This window comes from Notechis scutatus, chromosome 5 (genome assembly GCF_049901735.1).
Source record: "Notechis scutatus isolate UNSWTSFEM ecotype Mainland chromosome 5, rNotScu1.2, whole genome shotgun sequence".
Classification (NCBI taxonomy): domain Eukaryota; kingdom Metazoa; phylum Chordata; class Lepidosauria; order Squamata; family Elapidae; genus Notechis; species Notechis scutatus.
This window is the reverse complement of record NC_142013.1, coordinates 68,075,022-68,089,003: the sequence shown is the minus strand read 5'-3', so window position 1 is coordinate 68,089,003 and position 13,982 is coordinate 68,075,022.

Genomic DNA, 13,982 nt, shown 5'->3' with positions numbered 1-13,982 from the left:
TGAATCAATAAAGTAACTAGCATAAAATGCAAAGTAGGGTTTGAAGGCCTGCACACCTGATTGGTCCTCAAACAACGAACAGGGATTGGTCAGGATGAGGCCACTCCTTATTGGTTATTATTTGAACTTATCACAAAGGTTATTGGTTAATAGGGTAGCAGCCAACCCTATAAAAGGGTTACTGCTGCCCATAGAGTTTGCTCTGTTCTATTCCTATTACTGTTATTATTAAAGAGTTGAAGTCACTGGTCAGATGTCTGGTCTCCTTATTCTTCAAACTTAACAATACTAAAAACTTCCTTGTGAAGCACAAGATAAAGGGAGGAGAAACTAAGAGTATATGGCAGCAGTGAATGGCAGATTATGATGCAAAGCAGTGATCTTCTGAAGTAACAAAACAGAGAATATTTTAAACCATAACTAAAGAAATAAAGCATAATCAAGCACCAGATTACAGGACCCAGAGCAAAATGGAGTGGCAGACAGAAAATATAATTACCTGATAAACAAGGTAAAAAGCATGCTGAAAAAATCCAGCATACCATATATTCTAGCATATCAGATGGAAAATCTTCCCTGGGGTCACATGGTACTTGACAAGAATAGGGGAAAGGTAGTTATTTGAAACCACTAGGTTTTGTGGAAATGTACCCCAATCTAATTATCAGATCTGCCTTTGAGATGTTCTCACAGCAAGTCCAATTGGCATTTGGAGGACCAACCTCCATGTTGCATGGCAAGCACATGACTAACTCACATAGAAGTCTAGTGACATTAGAAAAGCTGGTAATTTTCATTATTCAGATCTGTGTCGCATAGTGTCCAACAGTGGTGGGATTCAAAAAAAATTGCTACCAGTTCTGTGGGCATGGTATTCAGTAGGTTCTGACCAGTTCTGAAGAACCGGTAGTGGAAATTTTGAGTAGTTCAGAGAACCGGCAAATACCACCTCTGACTGGTCTCGCCCCCATCTATTCTCTGCCTCCCAAGACCCAACTGATCTTCTTTTGTTGCCCTGCACAGGAGAACAGAGCTGGAAAGCAGGTTAGTGGGGTGGGGAGGGAATGAGATTTTGCAGTTACCTTCACCCAGTAGTGGGGAGGGAATGGAGATTTTACAGTATCCTTCCCCCGCCACGCCTACTAAGCCATGCCCACCTCACCCACCACGCCACGCCATGACACACCCACAGAACTGGTAGTAAAAAATGTCGAATCCCACCACTGAATGTAATATATGACTTTTGGTGAAAAATAATTATAAAACAGAAAAAAACATCCCAAAGGTACTTTTTCAAGAGGCAACTGAACTTTCTTTGCTTTCCTTGAAGACATTTCACTTCTCATCCAAGAACCTTCTTCAGTTCTGGATGATTGAGAATCTCCATAGACATAGAAAAAATATTTTGCTTGATAGGATAGATCAAAAGGTTTCATTTCTCTGATAAATGCCTTTTGAAAAGCATGCTACCAGTTAAATTCCACAAACAAGGAAGTAGCCATTTCCCAACTAATAATTTTAAGAGCTATCTATTCCATTGTATCAGCAAAAAAACATTGACACCACAGGATTCTGGATTATTTGCATCATCATTTGGAGGATTGCCTAACTTTCTTGTTTTGACATGCATTAACTGTTTGCTTCAATTCACTACAAGACGTAGATTGTTATCTTGATACCCTAAATCTTGATACCCTATGAAACTGGCAACCCATGGGCTGGATGAATCATGTATAGGCCACACCCACCCCTGCTCCGCAAAGGCAAAAAAGTCACAATATGTCATGATACATCACATATTGCAATTGAGTTTGACACCCGTGCCCTAAATGGTCAAAAGCCCACATCCTCTTGTCAGCTTTGGAAGCCATATTAGCACCAGAAGCTTCCACACTGCCACATTCTTGAGCGTGGGAAGTTGGGAGGGGAGATTACATGGAATGTATGTGGTTAGACAAAATAGCATTCTTCTTTAATGTCAAGGTCATATTATCCCTGCACCTGGCTGAGGAGGAGTAGAGGGGGTGACTCAAGTTGGAACAGATGGTGATTGGGACATGTGATGGAATGATGGGTGCAGGGGGTGGATTTGTAATTTTTTACTTATTGGAGGAAAATCTGGAACTTTCAGATTTGGGTTTTCCCAGATGTGCCAGTATACCTACTCTAATAAAAGGAAACTTTGAGAAAATGCCTGTCTTGGAGTTTTTAATTGGAGTTGGTTTTTTCTGGAACACTGACACCTTCTAGTTGAACTGTTTTATAATTTATTTTAAGCTAGCTTTTACATGCTATTGTTTAACACTTTGAGAAAAGTTGAAAATATGAGGGATTTTAGAAAATGGAATGTTGAGCCATGAAGTAAGCTTATATCTCTCTTCATATTTGGTTTGCTAATTCTTGAAAACTTTTCTGTTGCAGTGAACTTTTAATAGTATCTCTTTTGGCTTGTTTGCAATGTTTTAAATTGTTTGACTTTCTGGTGATTATCAAATTGATGCTTTTTTCCTGCTGAAATTAATTTTCTATTTTAATAGGGCTTTTTTTTCAATATTCACCATTTATATATTCACCTTCTAAATAAAATTAGGAGCTTTGGATATTCACATCAGAAAGATGCATAAAATGTTATTGTTAACATAAATAAATACTGTAATAAATAGTATTTGTTTTAAAGCTACCACAGTCCTTTTGTGTTAAGCAAGTAGTATCGGAAATGAAATATCCATTCCAAAATAATTTTTTTTTCTATAAAATGAACTTCATATCCTTTTTTTTCTTTTTTTGCCTTTTCTGATTCATAATATACATATTCAAATAACTGAACAGTCACTGTACAGCTTACTTAGTGATTCAGTATATTTGATAACACGGTGCATTTTGCTAGAGTATGGCACCTGGAATCATATTTTTCACCTATGTAACCTAAGCAATCCAGAAACCTATACAGATTCAATTTAAATCTGAAATATGTAATGATCCGGGGCGTGGCACAAAAGCAACAAAGTCACAAAAATAGATAAAGTCTGAAAAGATATATACACTCATGTTTGGAGGGTAATCCTTCTAGCCAGCCAGGGGAAACCATGCTGAATGTCACTCATCTTGGTCCCCCATCATTAAAGGTCTTTTTTCCAGCAGCTTGCTTCTTTATTCAATTTATTCTTCGAGCGCTGATCGTTGCATCCTGGCTGGAAGATGCCAACAGGGGAACATTTCTTCCCAACAACTCTGGCGACCACAAGGGACTCCTAGCAAACCCATCAAAAGAGCCACTACCCTGCCGGCAACAGACACCTTTATCTGTGGGAAAAACTCCATGGACCCTGCCTGGCTGGCAATGGGTATTAAGGGAAGTCTTCGAGATTTGCGCTCATCAATTGCCTGGAAAGAGGGTAAGTACCACCTAAAATTACTACTGTCCAGGTGGGTATGGCTAAGAAACAAACCAAAAGATTATGTAAAAGTGGGCTTTGCTTAGAAATGAGGGTGGGAAACAGATCTGGCCAGAAAGCAGTACATTTGAATACACAACCACTTAGCACTTAGACCCAGTTTAAATTCAGACCAGTTACCTTACTGGTACTGTTGGGCTGAACTTTCCAGGTCCAAGGGCCCAAACCTGAGTAAAATATAGGAGGATTCCAAAACCCAGTCATTCCCAGACAGTTCAGAACCAAAATTTATGCCCCCTTTGCTGAGCAAGGACGACAAAGAGGCCAGCTCAATTACATTCTACCTCACACTCCTTTTTCACCATCTGATCTGGTTATCCGGAAGAAAGATACCCTCTCCTTCCAATCAGTCCCACAGGCAGTAATGATTATAAAGTCAATTGTGGAAAGCCATAATCTGTCGTGACCCAATTATTACACATTTTTCTAACTAAAGATGAATTACTGAAACTCTTTGAAAAAACTGAGGAAATAGCCAGGTGAGCTATAATGATTACACTGGGGCAAGTAGCTCCTGTTAGAGTTGTCTGGCCCCTAAATTGCCCAGACTGTAACTGTAACAATGCTAACCACTGGGACGAATATACTAGAGCTAAAGACAATCTATTAGAGGTCTTACAGGAAATAGGAAGAAAGCTCCTGAACTGGTCAGAATTCCAACGGACCAATCATATGGAAAAGGAAACACCCAATGCCCTTGGGTTTGGCTCTTAGAGGCTGGGGTAACATGCTCACCTGGACTTAAACTCAAGCTCTGTAAAGGACCTTGGAATACTCACCTCTAATGATCTAAGTGCTAGAGCCCACTGCAACTACATAGCCAAAAAGGCATTAAGAGTTGTTAACCTAATCCCACGTAGCTTTTTCTCTGGTAATTTCACACTACTAACCAGAGCATACAAAACATTTGCTAGACCAATACTCGAATACAGTTCATCAGTCTGGAACCCACACTACGTATCTGATATTAGCACAATTGAGAAAGTCCAGAAATATTTCACAAGAAGAGTTCTCCACTCCTCTACTCGTTGTAGAATACCTTATGCCACCAGACTTGAAATTCTAGAACTTGAAAACCTTGAATTACGCTGCCTTCGGTCTGACTTAAGCATGGTATATAAAATCATACATTGCAATGTCCTACCTTGTCAATGAATACTTCAGCTTCAACCATAACAACACAAGAGCACACAATAGATACAAACTCAAAGTAAACCGCACCAAACTTGATTGCAGGAAATACTACTTCAGCAATAGAGTGGTCAATGTCTGGAATACTCTACCCGACTCTGTAGTTTCTTCCCCAAACCCCAAAAACTTTAACCTTAGACTGTCTACTATTGACCTCACCCCTTTCCTAAGAGGTCTGTAGGGGGCGTGCATAAGCGCACCAACGTGCCTACCGTCCCTGTCCTATTGTTTCTCTTATTCTTTTATTTTTCTTATATGTACCCATTTCATGTATTCACAACTATGTATACATTTATACTTATTATCTTGTAAACAATTGGCAAATCAAATAAATAAATAAATAAATAAATAAATAAATAAACTGCCAAAAGGAACAAAGAATCCTTGCTGCTGCCTTTGTAGATCAATCAGCAGATGACATCCGGGGACATTTCCATAAAATTGTTCCAATTTGTCAAATTTAGAGATCTCAGAATTGCGCAGAATCGCAAACGTTGTGTTCGACCAGAAGGAAAGACTAAGGGAGGAGGAAGAAGAAAGGAAAGAAACAGAAAAGGAGAAGAAAGAAGGGCAGGAAGAGGGACAATTTACAGGCATTTGCAGTTTTAAATGAGAAAAATAGGCAAAGGCAGCATCGACTCCCTGACAGACGGATTAAATGGTGACAGTGCAAGTTAAAAGGGGAATCCAGAGCCTTTTGCAAACATTGCCTCTGTGGGAGAGAGGGGCATCTCAGGTGGAATTATAAACAGGATTTCAGGGTCAATTGGAGCCATTATAACCCACCGAGGTCTCCTTTCCCTAGAAATTTTCTTTCCCACGGCTGAGGGGAGAAAACCAGCCTGGATCCCAGTGGAGACAGCAGGAATTTGAAATGTCCTTAACTAGGAGAAGACCATAAAGAGTTCAAAGCCACATTCCATGGGCTGGCTATTCCTGTAAGGAATGGTCCCGATGGCGAAACTCTTCTTTCAATAAGTATAGGGGAAAAGCCATATGAATGTCTGATTGACATCGGCACCACCTCCTCACATCACCAAGGCCCCTTTCATCCATAGTGTGGTCCATAGTGCCAGGAATCAGAGACAACATAATGGGGGTGGGAAAGAAAATCATCTCCGTTGAATTCACCAGTGACATAAAGATAGAGGTTGGTCCCTTTACCTGGAAAACTTGTTCACTGTCTGTCCCCAATCTCTGCTGTCCCTTATGGGTAGGGACTTGCTTTGCTAGTTAGTGGCAACCATTAAGTGTAATGCAGAAGGGCTTGTCTTAGATATCCCAGTCAAACACAGCCACGTTACTATAATTTGAAAAAGAAACCCAGTTGCCCATAGACCTCAGAAGCCTACCAGCCTCTCTATGGGAATGGGATTCAACAGAAGTGGGATTATTAAAGGGAGCCCCAGTGAAAATTCCTGTTAAAGCAGGACCAGCCCATTCATTCCCCAATGCAAAATACAGTCAGAAGTGATTGAACAATTTTAGAAGCTGATTAAATCATACCTGGAGCAGAGGGTCTTGCACAAATGCACCTCCCCTTGCAACACTCCAATCTTCCCAGTTCGAAAGCCCTGACTTGACAAGGAAGGGAAACCCATTTACCGTTTCGTACATGACTTGAGGGCCATCAACAACCACGTGATACCCAGAGTGCCTGTGGTGCCTAACCCAGCCACAATAATTACGGAGGTGCCAGCATCAGCCATCCACTTTACATAATGTATCTCAGTGCAGCCTTCTTTAGCATCCTGGCTGAGCCTGCATCACAGTATTTGTTTGCTTTTACATGGGAGAAACAGTAGTATACCTGGACCCAGTTGCCTCAAGGCTATACTGAGTCACTCACCTTTTTCTCCTAAATCTTAAAGGCAGACCTTACTACTATCTCACTACCTCAAAATTCCATTTTAATTCAGTATGTAGATGACTTATTGCTAGCCTCAGAGTCAGAGGAAAGCTGCAGGGCTGACACTTATCACTTGCTTGGATGCCTGAGCAAGAGGGGACACAAAGCCTCACCCTTAAAGATACAGTACCTCAAAATGGAAGTAACATACTTAGGATACATTATTGACCCTGGGACCATTAGCACCGGAAAGGGTTAAAACTATATTGGGAATCAAGCATCCACAAACAAGACACCAAGTTCAAGCCTTACTGGGGGTCCTAGGTTTTTGCTGGTCTTGGATCCTCACATTTGGGGAAATGGCAAAGCCGCTTATACAGTTAACTACCAAGGATCAGCCAGACCCCACTGAATGGACTCTGACAGACCATTTTTCAAAGGATAAAACTCTAACCTCTGCCCCAGCCTTAGGTCTCCCTGACTATCAGAAACCCTTCTCCCTCTTTGTTTATGAAAATAAAGGTATTAGGCTCAGGGTGCTGGCACAGAGATTTGGTCCAATGCTCAGACTTGTGGCTTATTCAGCTGGATCCAGTAGCCTGGGGAGCTGTTCCATGCTTAAGACCAGTAGCTGTTACAGTAGAATTAATCAAATGATCAAAAGACTTGGTCTTAGGATACCCCCCTCACTTTAAGGTCCCCCACAATGTGTTTGCCATACTCTTAAAGTCACAGATTCAGGCATTCATACAACAGCACCTAGTCCAGTATGAAGCAGAATCATTTACTTCAGAAAACATCACCTTTGAGCATTGTAATATCTCAACTCAGCGACCCTGCTGCCTACCAATCAATCAGGTGAAGTATTACATAACTATTTGCATTTAGTCCAGGATACTGAGCTGCCACATCCCGACCTAACAGATGCTCCCCTACCAAACCCAGACCTAGAATTATTCACCAATGGCTCCTCCAACCTGCTTGAGGGAGCCCGGGAAACAGGAACTGTGTTGTTCCTCTGAACAAAACAGCTTGGGCTTCTCCTTTACCACCGCACTACAGCACTCAAGAGTCTGAGCTCATCGCATTGTGGAAAGCATGCAAAATACCTAGGGTCCGGTCTACTAATGCATACACTGATTCCAGATACATGTTTGGAGTCTGTCATGTGACTAGTGCCCTATGGAAGCAGCGAGGCTTCTTAACATTTAACGGACAACCAAATGCCCATGATGACCTAATTTCTGACCTATTAAAAGGTATTCAGTTACCTTCAATCCTAGCAGCCATTCACTGGAGACCCCACCAGACAGATGACTCAAGGGTCACAAAGGGGAACCAATTTGCTGATGCCACAGCCAAATGAGCTGCCACTCAACCCTGCAAATATTTTGATTGGGACCAATATTACAATATCAGGATCTGCTAGAACCAGGGGAAGCAAACACATGGGAGGAAAAATGTGAAGCACTTTATGAGGTAGGATTTTGGGGGGGGTCCCAGATGGAAGGCCCCGAGCCCCTAGATGCCTGCTGTGATTAATCTGTCAGCAGCTACACTCCAAAGGGCATTGCAGAACTCAAGCAATGGTAGAGGCCATAAAGAGAGTGTGGTATGCCCCAGGAGTCTACAGTGAAGCTACTCGCATAGCCACAATGTGTCAAACATGTCAAGCAAATAATGCCTCCTCAAGAAAAGCAACTCACACAGGGGGAAGGCCATGGGCCCAACACTCCTTCCAAAAACTAGGATACATCCAGCTGCTCAAAGCCAATGGTTACCAATATGTATTAATGTGTAGGGACCAGCTCACCCCCTTGGTGGAGGCATTTCCATGCTGTCATGCCACCACTTTAGAGATGGCATGGCACCTATTAAAATACCTTGTGCCCAGGATTGGAATCCCAAGTGTTTTAGATATGGACAAGGGGACACACTTTGTGTCACAAGTTATCACTCATGTTCTCCAGGCACTTGGTATTAAGCAGGACCTCCACACGCTGGCTTACCCCAGCTCTCTTAGGGGTAGAATGACAAAATAGGGAGTTAAAGACCCTCTTGGAAAGCTTTGCCAAGAGACACACCTACCCTGGCCCAAGTATTACCTATAGCCTTGTTCTACCTTAGAACCTAACCAAGGTGAGACCTGGGCATCTCCCCCTTTGAATCACCATTTGGCCACTCACCTGATACACTCAAAGGCCTGGACCCCCAGTCCCTTTGCCTAGAAAGAGGGGAGGTGGTGTTGCCATCCTAATCTTACAGCTCTACAACAGCAGTTCCAAAAATTGTGGAAGCAAAGTGCCTTAAAATAGACCCTACCACTAGAAGAAAATCTACATTCTTTTGAACCAGGAGATTGGATTTGGATAAAGTCTTACACCCGCAAATCACCACTGCAACCAAAGTGGACTGGACCCTTCTGAGTTTTGCTATCCACTCAGACAGTAATTTAGGTTGCAGAAAAGAACCCTGGATCCACTGAACTCACATAAAACCAGCAGTAGTAGACCACAGCACCACACCCGAAGCAACACCGAAGTTGCCACCCCTGCGACTCAGGAAAGATCCAGAAACTGAAGAATGGACATTAAAACTCCTTTTTGAAATTGAAGCAAATGGGGGAAGAGATGGGAAAGAGGAGTAAGTTTGAGCTTGTTAAATTGTTGTATAAGATGTGTTGTATATATTTTTATATGTAAGCAGTACCTCAGGATTCATAGAACTGAAACTGTTTCCAGACAAAGGAAATGTATGGGAATACTTAACACACCAGGTATTGAATATTACAGATTTTTCCCTTGCCAGAGGCAAGTCAGTGAAAGATATTTTAACAACATGCCTAACGGGGGGTAGCAATAGGACCACAAGCCATTACAAATGACACAGACTCAGGGAGTTCCCTCTCACAGCTTCATACTCTAATATTTTCAATTGGGGAACTAATTCAGATGTAAAGGACAAGAGCATGTACATACTACAGGTAGCAGCTATAACCCATCAGCCACCTGTTTCACACTGACAGGCTTCTGTCAGTATATCAGAGTTAATGAATTGGAATAGACATGGCAACAGGTCAGCCAATGGGGACTGTTTGGTAACTCAGATGGCTCAGAGCCTGGACGTGGCTTAGCTTGACTGATCTGTATATATATACGAGTTGCTTCTGTGCTTATATAGCCTCTGTAATATTTAGCTTCTGTGATTATGACTTCTGGATTCTTCTGGTTTTGACTTCTGCTGCATGGTATTGTATACATGCATCATACTGTATATTATTGTATATAAAGAAGTTTCTTCTATAAATCAATCCTGCTGAATTATTTACTTATGTGCTGGTTGGATTGCTTGCAAACTCTAACAGGTGTCAAACCCCTAGGGCAGAGGTCTCCAAACTTGGCAACTTTAAGACTTGTGGACTTCTCCACTGTCGCCTCTGCTTTTCATCCTGACACTAGAAATTTTATTAATTCGAATTAGACAGAATGTGGACATAAAAGGAGCTAGAGTCAAAAAGGAAGAATATAAATTTCAGGCTTTTGCAGATGACCTGGTATTCTTGATTGAAGATCCCATAGAGACAGGAAATACTTTAATTCAAGAACTAGAAAAATATGGAAAAGTATCAGGCCTTAAAATTAACAGACAAAAGACTAAAATGTTAACTAAGAATTTGACAGAAGAACAGAAAAAAGAATTAGAAAAAGTAATGGGACTTCAAACAACAAAGAAAATTAAATATGTAGGAATTGTTAAGCCTGGATTCCCCAACGGGTGTTAAGGAAAACAAACTAAACAGAACGTGCAGCGAAGTCAGATAGGAAGACAGGTAAATGTGTGAGATAAGTTTTCTAGTTAACACGCAGTAAAAATACAGATACGTTTGTGCTATCAAAAATATAGTTTATTCCATTTAAGAATTATAGCATAGTCATATAAACGGTCCATTAGTCATATATCAATTTCAGTCAATTCTTGTCGGGGATACTCTATTTGCAAAGTCCGTGTTGAATAGCCAATGTCAGTTCACTTACAATAAATCTGTCCAATCTTATCTTCTCTCCGTTGAGAAAATTCAACACTCCTACAAGAACGCAGTCATGAATCCATCCAGTAATTAGGGATCAGTAAGCCAGAGAGAGAGAGTTGGAACTGCCTCGCTTCTTATATAGTGCTTTTACAACCACACCCTTAATTACATTCTTGCTGTTAAAGTTACACACACTTTAACTAACAAACCATGATACCATGTTTATTATTTTTACCCAAATCAGTTAGGGTAAACAATGTTATCCCTAACATTCTCCCCTTTTGGGTAATAATAATAATATTACAATAATATAACCATTTACACCTTTAAATCATAATTGTCACAACTCTCTTTAAATTTTACAACACCTTGAGCTTTTGTAAACTGGTCTGCAATATTTTCTTCCGTCATGCAGTACTCTAGTTTAATTAGACCATTTTTCACAGATTCTCTAACATTTAAGTATCTTAAATCAGTATGCTTTGATCTAGTCTTTACAGCAATATTAGTAGCTAACTGTATGGTATGCCTGGTTGTCCTCGTATACAATAATAGAATCTTTAACATGTCTAATAATAACTGTTTGTACAGAATTAAGTCAGTGCATAGTAATGACAAACATGAAAATTCTGCTTCCATCGTTGACAAGCTAATATGCTGTTGTCTGATTGACCTCCACCCTATTAGAGTCTTACCAAATAATATAGCCATCCCAGATGTTGATTTTCTAGTGTTTATGTCAGTTGCAAAACTTGCATCTGCATAGGCACTAAGATTCAAATCACCTTTTGGCTCTAGATACAATGCATGGTGCATTGTTCCTTTAAGATACCTTAAAATTCTCTTTAATGCTTGCCAATGACATTGATGTGGATCATTATTATATCGTGCCAGCTGATTAATACTATAAGCTATATCTGGCCTTGACCAATTGCTTATATATGATAAGCTACCAATCAAAGATTGATATATGGTCTTATCAAATTTGGGACTTTGAGCATCAATTTTGCAAATTTCCTGACTCATTGGAGTCTTTGCAGGCTTACAAAGTTCCATTTTATACAATTTAATTAATTGGCAAATTTTATCTTCTTGTGATATCTTAAATCCTTTTGTGGTTTTGTTAATTGTCAATCTTAGATACTTTTTAATTTCACCTAAATGCTTTAATTTTATCTTTTTGTCTAATAATGAAATAATCTCAGTAGCTTCATTATTGGTCTTAGTAATCAAAGCAATATCATCTGTAAATAATAACAATAATGACACCATTCCATTATTTTCTCTTTTAAACATACATGGATCTGCTAAACCAGATTTAAACCCTATATTGTTTAATTCTTTCACAATATATTGGTTCCATTCATAGCCAGATTGTTTCAATCCATATAAACTCTTCTTGAGTTTCCAACAATCATTGCTATTTACTTTATTATCATTTATGCCAATTGGTTTTTTCAAATATATTGTATGCTGCAATGGTGCATGCAGATATGCAGTTTCTACGTCTAAATGGTTAACAATATAATTATTCTTAGCTGCCCATACTAAAGCTGCTCTTAAAGTTGTAGCCTTAAGATTTGGTGCAAATATCTCATCATAATCATATACATTTTGGTTAAATCCTTGTGCTACTAATCTAGCTTTATAAGTTACTTTCCCATTATTTCCAGTTTTTACTTTAAATATCCATTTGCACCCAATGGATTTTTCTCCTGGAGGTAATTTGGTTTCTTCATAAACCTTCATTTCCTTTAAAGAATTTAACTCTTTTTCCATTGCCTTTTGCCAATTCTCCTGATCCTTTACAGGATACATCCTAAGTTCATCTATGCTAGTAGGAACTTTATTTACTTGGCAAATAATACTTGCCTGATACCTATCAGGTGGTCTGGTTATACGCGTTGTGCGTCTAGGTATAACAGGACTTACAGGTGGACTTTCCTTTATTTCCTGTTCTTTACTATCTATCTCTTCTTGATCAATTATTTCCTCTTGATCTGATTCTATTTGCTCTTCGTGGACTTCTTCTTTAATTGGACTTTTCTTATAACTAGTCTTTTCTTTCTGCCTCTTATAGGGTTCTATAATAACATCATTATCTGAATCTTGTTCTAATCTATTCCATCCTATATGTTCTAGGAATTGTGCACTAGCACTGCAGTATACTCTAGATGTACCTGGTTCCCAGAATCTATAAGATCTATGGTTTGCTTGATATCCAACAAAAATTAATCTTTTAGCTCTATGTTGTCCTTTGTGCCTGAGTTGTGTAGGGATATGCACCCATGCTGGTGCACCAAATGTGTGAATATAACTCAAATCAGGTTTTCTACCATGCCACAGAGTGAATGGTAATTCACCTGTTGTTGAATTAACAACATTGTTTAATATGTGATTCCCACACATTATAGCTTCTCCCCACAAATTGTCAGGTAATCCAGAATCAGATAACATTGTCCTTCCCATTGATTGCAGTGTTTGGCCTCGTCTCTCTATAAATGCATTATGCTGAGGCCTATATGGTGCAGACTTTTTATGTTGAATACCTGCCATTCTAAGTCTATTCTGGAATTTATTATTTGTAAATTCCGCACCATTATCTGTTATAAGAGTTACTAATTTCCTTTTAGTTTTCCTCTCTGCAAATTTTAACCAATTAAAGAAATTTGTATACGTTTCAGTTTTTCTCTTCATTAGAAAACAGAAACCATACCTAGAATAGTGGTCCATTATGCTTAATATGTATCTAGCACCACCTACACTTGGTTTTTTAGGACCTATTATATCGGCAAATACTACCTCTAAAGGCTCTTTGGTAGTAAATCCATCAACTCTATTTGCCGGTATAACTTTGCTTTTGTTTTGATTACAAGCAGAACATTGCAAATACTTATTACAAGGTTTTAAACTTATTCCTTCAGATAGTTGAACAGTTCTCTTAATCATTTTAAAATTTAAATGACCTAACCTTCGGTGTAACAAGTGAATACATTCATCATGAGGTTTCTTATTTTCATAAACCGTGTTAGCCACTTCTAAACCATTATCATTTAACACATATAATTCACCTCTTAAAGATGCAGTAATTTTCTTACCTTCTTTTTCAATTAAACAAGTATCTCCCTTAAAGGTAACTATGTATCCTAATCTAACCAACATTCTAACTGAAAGCAAATTAAATTTAAGTTGAGGTACATATAACATTTTTATGTTCTCCTTTATACTAGAACAATGAGCTATACCTTCACCTTTTGCCTTCATATTCCATCCATATGCCAATGAGATATGTTGTGTACTCATGGACATTTTTACAAATTTTTTGTTATCATTTGTAATACAGTGGGACGCACCACTGTCAACCACCCATAAATTATTTTTTACAACTCCATTACTATACATGGCTAACTCATAATTCTTATTTCTTCTTTGATGGCTTACAGTATTCTGGCTTGCA